The sequence below is a fragment of the Lissotriton vulgaris genome, chromosome 2_1 (genome assembly GCF_964263255.1).
Source record: "Lissotriton vulgaris chromosome 2_1, aLisVul1.2, whole genome shotgun sequence".
Classification (NCBI taxonomy): Eukaryota; Metazoa; Chordata; class Amphibia; order Caudata; family Salamandridae; genus Lissotriton; species Lissotriton vulgaris.
In genome coordinates, this window is record NC_141687.1 from 437,426,324 (window position 1) to 437,439,821 (window position 13,498).

Consider the following 13,498-nt stretch of genomic DNA (forward strand, 5'->3'; position numbering starts at 1 on the left):
TTCATTGGCTGGCTTCCTAAACGGAGGCCAGCCATTGGAGGAGAGATGCGTCACTCCAAACAAGCTCCGTCCTTTTCGGATTTGGGGGCGTAATTTTTGATGTTCTTTAGACAGTGACGTTGTCCGTCACTCAGAACATCAAAACCACGCCCCCAAATCCCAAAAAATCTCGGAGCTTGTGTCCGCCATTTTCGATCCTTCGCAGTGAAGGTAAGATCGTGGCTGTTTCCCTCCGTGCCTTCTTCCCCCTGTCTGTTTCCCGCCCCCCTCCCGCTCTCCGTGTATTTTCGCTGTCCGTGTGTGTGTTTCCCGCCCCCTGTTTGTTTCCCGCCCCCCTCCCGCTCTCCGTGTATTTTTGCTGTCCGTGTGTGTGTTTCCCGCCCCCCTCCCGCTCGTGTGTGCATTTCAGAGCAGATACCCGCATCATGGTAGGAGTTATGATAATGCTTGTTTATTTCTCGTCTGCCGGTGAGGATCGTCATGGTCTCGTTCCCCATTTTCAATGAGCTTTTGTTAAGGAGTTATGATAATGCTTGTTTATTTCTCGTCTGCCGGTGAGGATCGTCATGGTCTCGTTCCCCATTTTCAATGAGCTTTTGTTAGGATTTCTAGCCCCTTCCCTACAGCGCCCTCCTCTGCACGTCAGCCTGTTTCGAGCATCCACCCGCCTTTCAGCCAGACACACTTCCGTTTTCCTCCAGACCAGGGTAAGAGCGTCTGCGTGCAAAGATGTTCGGAGTCGCCCGCAAAAATTAAACTGTGATGTCCGACCTATCCCTGGAGGCTCCTGTTGCTAGGCAGGTCTTACACTCCCGGTCCCGGGAGGGTGGAGAGGGTAAAATTACGGGTCAGTCTGCATAACGAGTGGGGATTATGGGTGCGGCCAGAGTGTGAGAGTTCAGTGGGGCTCCGTGAAGGTAATGTGTCTGAGGGCAAGAAAGGGCGAGGGTACAGCGCCGAGTGAGGGAGAGCGCAGCTTCGAGGAGCGCAATGTGACCGAATTAAAGCGTTGAGGGGGGCAGCGGGCATCAAGCGGGGGTGAGGGGAAATGTGAGGGTAAACAACAGGATCACAGGGAGAGAAGGGAGCACGGCCACCCTACCTCACTGGCATATCCGCACCCCCATGACTCCTCAAAGCACCACTGTCCCGTCCGAACCCCCCCCACACCCCTCCTCATCGGGCCCGCACGGCCTTACCTCTTCTCACTCTCTAATGTCACTGCCCCCCCACCCCTCCCTTCACCTCACCCCGCCTCGACAACCCACGCTGTACCGTAAGGCTTTCTATCACCTCCGTCGCCTCTTTAAACTCAGCTGTACCCTAACCCCTATTAGCGCGGCCACCCCTCCTCACCTCACTGGCATATCCGCACCCCCGTGACCCCTCAAAGCACCACTGTCCCGTCCGACCAGGGTAAGAGCGGCTGGGTGCAAAGATGTTCGGAGTCGCCCGCAAAAATTAAACTGATGTCCGACCTATCCCTGGAGGCTCCTGTTGCTAGGCCGGTCTTACACTCCCGGGAGGGTGGAGAGGGTAAAATTACGGGTCAGTCTGCATAACGAGTGGGGATTATGGGTGCGGCCAGAGTGTGAGAGTTCAGTGGGGCTCCGTGTTGGTAATGCGTCTGAGGGCAAGAAAGGGCGAGGGTACAGCGCCGAGTGAGGGAGAGCACAGCTTCGAGGAGCGCAATGTGACCGAATTAAAGCGTTGAGGGGGGCAGCGGGCATCAAGCGGGGGTGAAGGGAAATGTGAGGGTATACAACAGGATCACAGGGAGAGAGGGGAGAGAAGGGAGCGCGGCCACCCTACCTCACTGGCATATCCGCACCCCCATGACCCCTCAAAGCACAACTGTCCCGTCCGAACCCCCCCCCCCTCCTCCTCACCGGGCCCGCACGGCCTTACCTCTTCTCACTCTCTAATGTCACTGCCCCCCCTCCCTCCACCTCACCCCCTCCTCACCTCACCCCGCCTCGACAACCCACGCTGTACCGTAAGGCTTTCTATCACCCCCGTCGCCTCTTTATACCACCCCTCAGCTGTACCCCACCCCCTAAGCCCCACTAGCGCGGCCACCCCTCCTCACTGGCATATTCGCACCCCCGTGACCCCAAAAGCACCACTGTCCTATTTGACTTTATGTGAGTATCTTGGAGCCCTCGCAGCGACCAGGCCCTCCTGGGCCTACGTTGGGCCCCCATGGCCTGGCGCGTCCGGACAGTGCAGTGCGTCTGTGTCTGGAGCGGGCTGGAGTCTGCGGACATGAGTGGGCTGGGCAGCGACTGCGAGGCCACTAAGCGCTCTCCAGCGAGACCGTTAGATAGGACCGGATCTTCCAGTGTTCGGTGAAAGGAGTTGTGTGACTCTTTCAGATGACTTACACTTTTGTGTGTGTGTGTGTGCGTGCGTGCGTGTGAGGAGGGCATGTGTTTCTTCACGGCCGCGATGACCATGTGGTACCGTGTGGTTATAGCTACTCTAGGCCAGGCTGTCTCTGATATTGAAACGGACAGTGTGAGATTTACTCGGGAAGGTGGACAGTGTGTCAGATACTTAGGCTGGAGTGCAGTGTGTCAGTTACCCGGGAGCGAGGGAAAGTGTCCGTTTCCGGGTGAAAGGGACGGTGTGTCAGTTACCGGGTGGGACAGTGTATCGGTTATCCGGAGGGAGGGACAGTGCGTGAGTGACCTGGGATTCAGGGACAGCGTGCCTGATACGGGGGTGTGCTATGGGCGGTCGGTGGGGTGCGCCCGGTACCTGGGAGAAGAGAAGGAAGGCGGGCAGTGTTTGTGTTATATCACGGTGGGCACTGTGTGCCTGCTGTTTGGGGAGGACAGTTTGTGTGTCACAAGGAGGTGACTGCGCGGTGTGTCTGTTACCTTGGAGGGAGGGACAGTGTGTGTCAGTTACCGGGAGGGAGAGACAGTGTCAGGTACCGGGTCGGAGGGACAGTGTGTCAGTAGCTGGGAGCGAGGGACAGTGTCAGTTACGGGGTGGAAGGGACAGTGTGTCAGTTACCAGGAGGGAGCGACAGTGTGTGAGTGACCTGGGATTCAGGGACAGCGTGCCTGATAGGGGGTGTGCTATGAGCTGGGCGGGAAGAGAGGGAATATGGGCAGTGTTTGTTATATCATGGGAGTGAGGGACTGTGTGCCTGCTGTTTGGAGAGGGCAGTTTGTATGTCACGTGTAGGGGGCTGCGCGGTGTGTCTGTTACTTAGGAGGGAGGCGGGAGGGACAGTTTGCCAGTTACTTAGCGGGGCCTGGACAGTATCTGGGAAGGAGGGTCCGTGCGCCCAGTGGGGAGGGAGGGTTTTTGTCGGTTCTAAGGAGGGCCTGGACATTGTATCTGTAATAGGGGGTGGGGGGCGCGGGGCGCGGGAAGTTCTGCAGTGTGTGTAATATGGCGGAGAGGACCCGCTGCCCGGTGAAAGCAGTGTAGCTGGTACAAGGGTTAGCAATGTGTCTGTTATTGCTAGGAGGTAGTGTGTTAGTAGTACAGGGCTGTCCAGCGTAGGCGCAAGAGGGCTTGATCTACGCCTGATAACAACGGACTATAGACATTGTTGCATTTACCATAGACTATAGTTATTTGACTTTATGTGAGTATCTTGGAGCCCTCGCAGCGACCAGGCCCTCCTGGGCCTACGTTGGGCCCCCATGGCCTGGCGCGTCCGGACAGTGCAGTGCGTCTGTGTCTGGAGCGGGCTGGAGTCTGCGGACATCACATATGCAAAAAAAAAGCTAATGCCAATAGAAATGACAATGCCATTTATTTAGGGATACAAAAAAGATAAAAAATGAGCAATACCAATAGCTCTACCTATAATATTGCCGAGACCATTGCATTGTAAATGCTTGTTATTTGTTCCTTGTAAGCCTGGAAATTTTTTTAAATAAATAAACGTTAATTTATACACATACTGCTAGTTCAACTACAATAACTTGGGTGGAACCTAGAAGAGAAGGCATTCAATGTTGACAGAAACCCTTTAGAAACTACTCTGCCACCAGGGTGTGCCAGATAAGCGTTTAAAAAACACCAGGGACTCTTATTAGGGAATGACCTGCAATCTCGCTCCCTCCACAAGCAAGCAATCAAACCCCACCAAGCAGGCCGTGACCTGAAACCCTCAAGGGAAAAGAGCACAGCCAAGAGACAAGGCGAGCAGGACTCCAAGGCAGACTGCAAGGCAAGGGGTTACACCGAGTCTGATTGAATGGTTGGAAACACCTCTGGCAGTTTTTCTGAACACAAATAAAAAAGCATTGTCATTTACAATGCAAATAGATCAACGTCTCTCAAATGCGAGACCTTTGAGGCACTCGTGCTTTAGCTCAATTGCTTCGAAAGAGAGGATATAGAGAAAAATGGCGGCTGCATACCTTTTTTCTATTTGTTTAGATTTGTTACAATGGCAGCACCTGAAATAAAGTGCGGCTGCTGAGATTGTAAAAAAAAAAGTATATTAAGAGGCATATAGCCGTGTTGGACGCTCTCCAGGAACAAAACAAAAGTGGGCCATCATTAGTGTGGAGGCGTGCGATGCTAGTTAAAAAAAAAGTAACCAACTGTTGCGGGAGAGCGCATCCTGCCTGCCCTTTAAGAAAATAGTGCTTGGGGGCTGCAAAGAAAACCTACTGAGAAACATGTAATAGGGGGTCTGGAGGTCTCCTCGTGGGAGGTTACATGAACAAAAAATACTACACAAAATGTCAAAACACTGAAACAAATCTACATATACATGGAGTAAAACAAAATGTCAATGAGGTAACACATTTAAATAAACTTACCAACTTCCTTTTTGCGTGATCAGATGATTTTACATGTTGCTTCCCAGAACTATGTAAAGCAGGAACATAGACACTGCAAGCACTGCAATGTACAGTCTCAACTTTCATCATATGATCATCAGCAGAAACACCAAGGGCCAGATGTAGGTAAATTAGATTTACCGATTTTTAATTACCGAATTGTACCGATTCGGTAATTAAAAATCGGTAAATCTAAAGGGTGGATATGTAGGTATTTCCAGATGTGGAAATACTGAATCTGTAACAATCGGTATTTACCGATTCTGTAAATACAGAATCGGTATTTCCCATTGATTCCTATGGGCTTTGAAGCCCATAGGAATCAATGGGAAATACCGATTCTGTATTTACAGAATCTGTAAATACCGAATTTTGCAAGGGTGCAGGGGGTGTAACTTTGACACCCTCTGGCACCCCACAAATAGGCATGTGCGCCATGTGGCACACAGACATGCCCTAAGGGCATGTCTGTCTGTCACATGGCTAGGTGTGCATGCACACATGTGCATGCACACCGGAATTCGGTATTTTACCACACAATAGGATTGTGTGGTAAAATACCGATTTTGTAGGGCCTTTGGGACTCAGAAGAGTCCCACCTACATCTGAGATTTACCGAATCGGTAAAAATACCGATTCGGTATTTTACAGATTCGGTAAATTTACCGAATTGGTAAATTTACTGATTCTGTAAAATTGTGCCCCTACATGCCAATTCTTGCATACCGGTCGGTAACGGACGAAAATACAGATTTTCGGCCGTTACCGACCGACCTACATCTGGCCCCTAGATACAAAAAAAAAAGTAGGCTTGTAGTGCAATGGTGGATGCTTGGAACTTCACCAAAGTATATTTTAGTGGTTCTACCCTTCAAGTGCATTCTCAAGAACTTTGGTAAACGCAGCCAAAGGGAATGGGACAACCTTAACTTATTGTATAATTTGAGAACCAGACACAAACACCACAAATCTTCACAATCTGCAAAAAGACGCAGTTCAAATAGCTTTAAAAACTTCACCTTCCAGTAGAACTTTTTCTAGTGTTTTTGCGGCCTCTGTCTGGTTAGTCTGTGCTTTACATAGAGAGGTCTTCTTAAACTTATTGACCATGCATTCCAGAAAGATGCAGGGGAAGTTTAAGGCACGGTAGACGTATAATTAGGATTGCCAACATGACATTTGAAAACCATTATAGCATAGCTATAAATAATGTGATACCCAGAACTACACTACTTAAAAAAACCTCTAAGCATAATGCACGTCAAGCAAAACCAAACAAGCATTTACAATGCAATGGTTTTGCCTTTGTTAAAGTTAGAGCTATTGGCATTGCTCTTGACATTATTTTTATTTATGTGTTTTTTTTAAAACATAAATAAATGGCATTGTCATTTACAATGCAACTAGCTTTATCTCTCGCAAATGACACACACAAACACCCACAGAGAGCCCCCCCCCACACACACACACACACACACACAGAGCCCCCCACACACACACCCACACAGAGCTCCCCCCCACACACACCCACACAGAGCCCTCCACACACACCCACACAGAGCCCCCCCACACACTGCGTCCCCCCCCCACACACTGCAAGCCCTACACACTGCGACCCCCATTTCAATAGATGTGTGATGCTTACCTGGTACTAAATTGGTCCCTGCATGGCTGAAAGGTTGAAATGGTGTAGGAGGCAAGGGGACAAATGTGAGCATGGAGAGAAAGGAGTATAAGTTTGAGATTAGTGACTAGGTGAAAATAAAATCAGGAAGGACACAGGGTGGTCTTTCCAAATTAGATGGTCTATTTCAGGTAGAAAATGTCAGTAGGTTATTTGTGTTCTTGAGGGGGGATAGGTCCAACCGGCACCATAATCGGACGTTTATTGTTTATACCCATTCACAACAGGCAACTAGGCAGGATGGCCGTCTCAGAGCCCAATCAGCAGTGAAGCAACAAGGTCCCTAAACCTCCGTAAAAGCATGTCTAACACTGAGGGGCCCTCCTCAACACACACAGGGCTTGATAGAACTTAATTAGTTCCATACTGACAATTATTGCCAGACCAAAAATGTGTTAAAAACAGTAACATACACACTTGATATCTAGGAGAGCTGACCGTGTAGCACTGCAGACCCCAATTTTACCCCCATTTTTGCCTGCACACCCTAAAAACGACCGCATACAACATGTATACACAGAGAAGTCATCTGGAGTATACAGAGCAGAGGGAGCAGGCACTAGGAACAGACAAGACACAGGCAGGGGCACAGAGAAGTCATCTGGAGTATGCAGAGGGAGCAGGCACTAGGAACAGACAAAACACAGGCATGGGCAAAGAGAGTTATCTGGAGTATACAGAGTACAAGGAGCAGGCACTAGGAACAGACAAGACACAGGCATGGGCAAAGAGAGTTATCTGGAGTATACAGAGTACAAGGAGCAGGCACTGGGAACAGACAAGACACAGGCATGGGCAAAGAGAGTTATCTGCAGTATACAGAGTACAAGGAGCAGGCACTAGGAACAGACAAGACACAAGCATGGGCACAGAAAGACATGTGGAGTAAACAGAGTACAAGGAGCAGGCACTAGGAACAGACAAGACACAGGCATGGGCAAAGAGAGTTATCTGGAGTAAACAGAGTACAAGGAGCAGGCACTAGGAACAGACAAGAGACAGGCATGGGCACAGAGAGACATCTGGAGTATACAGAGTACCAGAAGCAGGCACAAGGAACAGACAAGACACAGGCATGGGCAAAAAGAGACATCTGGAGTATACAGAGTACAAGGAACAGACCCTGATAACCGAGGACGTGACCTAGGAGCAGGCAAGAGACAGGCAGGGGCACAGAGAGACATCTGGAGTATGCATAGTGCAGAGAATAGACACTGAAAGACAACCGAGGACGTGACCTAGGAACAGGCAAGAGACAGGCAGGAGCACAGAGTGACATCTGGAGTATACAGAGTACAAGGAGCAGGCAATAGGAACAGACAAGAGACAGGCATGGGCACAGAGAGTCATCTGGAGTATACAGAGTGCAAGGAGCAGGCACTAGGAACAGACAAGAGACAGGCATGGGCACAGAGAGACATCTGGAGTACATAGAGTACAACGAGCAGGCACTAGGAACAGACAAGAGACAGGCATGGGCACAGAGAGTCATCTGGAGTATACAGAGTGCAAGGAGCAGGCACTAGGAACAGACAAGACACAGGCATGGGCCCAGAGAGACATCTGGAGTATACAGAGTACAGGAACAGGCCCTGACAATCGAGGACGTGACCTAGGAACAGGCAAGAGACAGGCAGGGGTACAGAGAGACATCTGGAGTATACAGAGCAGAGGGAGCAGGCACTGAAAGACAATCTGGATTATAAAATGGAAACAGCCAGGAGACAGAGAGGGAGACACTCGAGCACAAAGAGACACCTGCAATACACAGAGAAAGCTCAAAACCTACTCTTGAAACGGTCAGGACAGGCAGGGACACACTTGGCCCCATAGAGGCGTCTGCAATAGGACCATGGGAGAATACGGGCCATGCACAGAAACTGACCGACAGGAAAACCCCTGGAAACAAAGTATCCGAAGTTCAGAGAGAACAGGGAACAGGCACTGAAAGACAACCAGGTGCATAAACTGGAGACAGGCAGCAAACAGACAGGGCCACGGCTCGACACAGAAGCACATCTGAAATACACAAACTGCAAGAAATAGACAGTGAAAATCAATAAGGACACACACTGGAAACTTACAGTGACACGCCTGTGCACAGAGGAACATCTGAAGTATTGATTAAACAAAAATCAGACACTGAAGAAACAGGAACATTAACTGGAAGTAGACAGAAGACAAACAGGCAACCAGAGACATCTGAAAATATTGAGAAAAAGAAACGGATGCTGAAAACAACTAGGGGAACTCTCTGGAAACAGACAGTCGACACCTAGGGACTCTCCTGGGCACCGAGGGGCGTCTAAAGTATTAAGAAAACAAGGAGGAGATGGAAACCATGAAAAACACAAACACAGAATCAACTGCTAAAAGCCACAGACACGACTCACCAGTAACAGCTGCAGGATAATAGAAGCTGGGGGTTAGGAGCATGCCGACAAGAAATGACGAGGGAGGTACGGGCGTTAGGAGCATGCAGGCAAGAAATGACGAGGGAGGTAGGGGGGCGGGAACGGGGCCGGGGAGACATAGAGAGCGAGGCAGCGGTAGGGGGGCGGGAACGGGAGCCGGTCCATAAGAGTAGGAGAACAACACAAAAAATGACTATTTCCGTACATCGGCACTTACTTTTCCTCACCCAACTCAGATACAGGGCAAGAGAGAGAAAAACAAAAAAGATTAAAAGAAATAGGAAGCGAAATACAGAGAAACATCGATAAAGGGCGAAAGTAGGGGTGAAAAATAACCTTCAATTTTGAAAAAAACGAGCAGAAAGTGGCAGGTGGTGGATGAAAGAGGCGGGCGTGAAGTGTTATCGGCACTACACAGCGCTGGAATTTGGCACCCACGCCATTGCGTAGTGCCGATCGCCGGCCTCTCAGACAAACTTTGGGCGCCGCCAATTATTATGGTACAAATTAAGCTCCGTTGTATCTTTCTTTAGCGAACTCCGGAATAAAACATCACGTCTAATGAACTTCCATTCCTCCACCACAACCTCCATTCGCCAGCCCAACACACTGCAGCCCTCAAAACCGCACTCTTTCCAAATATCCGCCACTGTGTTTCCGACCGCATCTGGAGAGTGATCAAAAGTGTAAAACCACCCACCGTCACCACCAGCAGGAGGAGCGCCGCCTGCACTCCGGACATCATGGACAAAAGAGTGCGGCCCCCGCAGGTCTGTCGGGGGCGCGCACGGGCCTGGCCGCCCCTCTGGCGACTGTCGCTGACTCGGTACCCTCCTGGCACAGCCTCCGGGCTCAGTGCCCCCCGCTGGGAGATTCATCGAAATCATGCTGTTTTAAAGGCTTTCAGGAGTAAGGCTATCCCCGACAGCCACACAGGAGTAAAATCAGCCAAGGCAGCGATATGCGCCTTTAGGGACACAGGGACGAGCTTTCACCAGGTGCTGCTTTTTATGGTCGGACGAAAAAAAACATATCTTGTGTCCCCTTCTACTATGAGGCTTCCATTGGCGACCATTAAGCACCTCCTTCAATATACCTTACACTGCTCATTGTTTGTGCACAGTGGGCAGCCCCCCTCCCACCCAGCCGGACGGAGCCCCATCCCGTAGGCCATTAGCAGGCGTTCAAGCACTTAAGCAGTAAATAATGGGAAAGCTACCTGACAAGGTGGAAGCGTGAAGAGGCCCTCGCACATAACAGAAGGAAGTGATGGGGTGTGTGCATTACAAGAGCAGGTGTCAGACAAGCACTCGACATTATCACATGAATGGGGGGGCTCTTCACTTGCAAAGGTAGGCTTTCCCCAAGTGTTTGCAAGCCAAACACTCCCATTCAGCCGCATCTTATCACAATACCCAACGTGAGCGCTCATTATCGCCCGGCCCCAGGGCATTCTGGGAAATGTTTGGGAAGCTCGAGTGTCCGAGGCCCAGAGGCATGCAGGCGAGAGGCCAGACTCACCCGGTCCGTTCACAGAGGCATGCAGCAGTTCTCGCCTGGGCCTCGGCAGAATGTTGCACGCGCATCAGAGGTTATGGCTGGCACGGAAACAGGCTGTTACTTCAGGCCTCCGAGGGAGTGGGAGCCCGGGAATTCCACCGGCAGGGCGAGAGAGGGCTCCGGGGAGAGAGAGGGCTTCTGCCCATCTCTCTGCGAGGTGCCGCAAACAAGCCAACCCCAGAGCGACGGCAAAGGCCAAACGCACTGACAGGATGCAGAAAGCACTCGGTACATTTCGGAGAAGTTCGGTGTGCCACCGTGACGATCGGTCTGGGAGGCGAGCAGCGACAGGCTGGGCAGCCCAGACAGAGCGGCAGGTTGGAGAGGCACTTCTCCGGTCTCCCCGCGGGCGCCGCCATAGTGCTTGCCGTCTTCCTCTCCTTCTTCCCCCGGGCTGCGGGGGGCGGGCACTTCCGGCCGGCCGCGCTAGGATTGGCCGGCCGGCCAGTCACGGGGTTAGGAGAGACGCAGAAGTGCCGGCAATGCCGGACCAGACACGGGGGCGTTCCCGGCGTCCCGTGACGTCGGCAAAAGCCAAAGAATGTCGGGAACGCCCCCGTGTCTGGTCCGGCATTGACGGACAGGCCCCTCGTCCAATGGCAAGGCTCCGTTTACGGAGCCAGCCAATCAATGACGAGGGCCGACCCAAAGCCACACACACAACTCAAGAGGTTTTTTGGCACATGCGCAAAGCGCATGGCCAGTCAAAACCTAAAAAGGACGGTCTGAAATGTCACTATGCAGAACACCAGCACTTACATGCAAAAAGGACATCACTACTTTGTCGAATTTGGTTTGCTTCTGTATATGATCCAAGGTTTCCTGGTGAGCAGTACTTTCAAGGTGCGCTTCAATGTCCTTTTCTTCAAATGTCCGAAATTTGCAAAAAGTACAAGTAAACGCAATCCTGGGAGAACGGATTATGAAGTGTTAGTATCAAACATTGCAATGCATCATGACAAACGCTCTATAAAAATGATCCAGATTCTAGAGTAGCTTTTATATGAATCAAAGTTTAGTCCACTGACGAAGGCCCTGGAACTCATGGGTCTCTTTCATGGCACCCAGGAAGTTACAGATCCGCTCCTTGTTGCCAGAAGTTACAAGTTGTGAAAACACGTGTTCACTAGCTACACCTTTAGTAAGTTATGTTCTAGTATATTGCCTGACCAGAGCAATTTGGGGCAGAGCAATGGTCGCCTTTGAAGAGCAGAACAGATTAATGGGAGTGATTCACTGCACCATATACCAGCGAAGTAAAAACATCCCATAAGCCAACCTCGAAAATAGGTTATTCCAGAACCTGTTCAAGGAAAAGCTCGTGAATTCTTAGCACTTATGCCATTTCAGGGTTAAAGGCAGTCGAGCTGGAACGTTTGCGATCTGAAATTCGATTATGACATTTGGTGCTTTACAAACTGGTTACATCCCACAATAGAAAACAATCTTCCACCCAGTTCCTTCTTGGAACAATGGCCTTACTGGTTGCAATTATAATTGATTCTATTACCATAATGTATTTTATTTTAATGCATTAGAAAACTATAATTTATGCTAATACCATAATTGAGTCATAGTCAGTAAAGTACTAGTGTGATACCCCCCTCACCCTCTCCCCCCACAGGACTACAGCCATGTTACCATTCTTCAATTGGCTTGTGTGCAAAACTTTCACACCCTAATAAAATAAATCAAACCTGTATCCATCACCATATTTTTCACAGTTTTTCTCCCTTCTCAGTCTTTGCTTCACTCGTCTGGCTTCAATTCTGCGTTTCTCTTCTTCCTCGTCATTTTTCTCGTCTGTTTAATAAAAAAGAAAGTCAATTGAGGCCTATGGCAAATTCGTTTGAGGCACTGGATATAGTCTGGTAGGACAGGGGTGAAGGCTCTACGATTGTTTGCAAATGTTACAATAGCAACGAAACTAAAGGTGAACATAAAGTAAAATATAGCGCATGGATAACCTACGCTTTGACGACAATGCAATAGGTCCCTGTACATATGAATTTCACCACTGCGAGACCAGGCCGGTATACGAAACGTCGACTAGGCGAAGGAGTCATCCTGGCGGTGCTATCCAGAACTCTAACACTGCCCAGCAGACGACCTGAAGAGACTCTTTTGGTGGTGATTTTTGTTTATTTGTTTTCTTTCAGGTTGGACTTTTGTTAGTTTTTGTTTAATGAAATTTTGGGAGGGATGTATTATCCGGCTGGATACATTCCAGTGGTTGGCCCGTGATGTCACACACTTGACACCCACCCACCACAGGCGTCACCAGTCAGGTGACCCTGTTAATAAAAGGGGCTGGAGTGCACGGGCTCCAGGCCAGTTATCACCATACTCTGCTCAGTGTCCGTGTCGGTTATTTGGTACCATGTGGGCCTGAGGCCCGAACCCTACAGGTGCTCTTCTACCAAGTGCTCTGTGGATGGTAGCAGAACACTCTATGTTGGTGGTTTATGTGGCCGTGGCCGTCAACAAAGCACTTTGCACGGTTAACCGTGGTGGCTTTAGGGAAGGATCTGGGGTGTGAAATATTATCACAAGTAATCGAGTGTATAGCCAGAAAGCGCCATATCTTAGCATTACGGCATACTCTAGAACGCCCTGGAATACTTTAAATATATGGGAAAACAAAATAGGTTTCATTAAGTTAAAACCTTCATATCAACCATACACCTGTCCGTGCAGGTCATCGGCTACCGCTTGGTAGTAACGTGGAGTTCACTAAATTCAGTATTTTTAAAGTTGATATTTAAAATGAATGTCTGGATCGGCAAAGGGAAGCTGCAATAGTACAGTCTGCACAGTAATGGAATCAAAGTGTGTGTGGCTGTGTAGGGTAGTGCAACAAAAGGGGATTTTGTTTGTGGGATCAGCCCATTAGAGCTAGAACAGGTGATAAGGCTTTCCTTCATAATAAACCTCTGACTTATTTTTCCAGTGTAATGGTCACACTGACGTCTTCTGTATTACCAAACAAACTTTTAATAATAAGTATACATGACGCACACTTT

At 49.7% G+C, this 13,498-nt stretch overlaps 1 pseudogene; it reads right to left on the minus strand.

Annotated features, from left to right (window-relative positions):
• The window catches only part of LOC147730569 (DBIRD complex subunit ZNF326-like), a 75,028-nt pseudogene that overhangs the window by 12,499 nt on the left and 49,031 nt on the right, over window positions 1–13,498 (minus strand).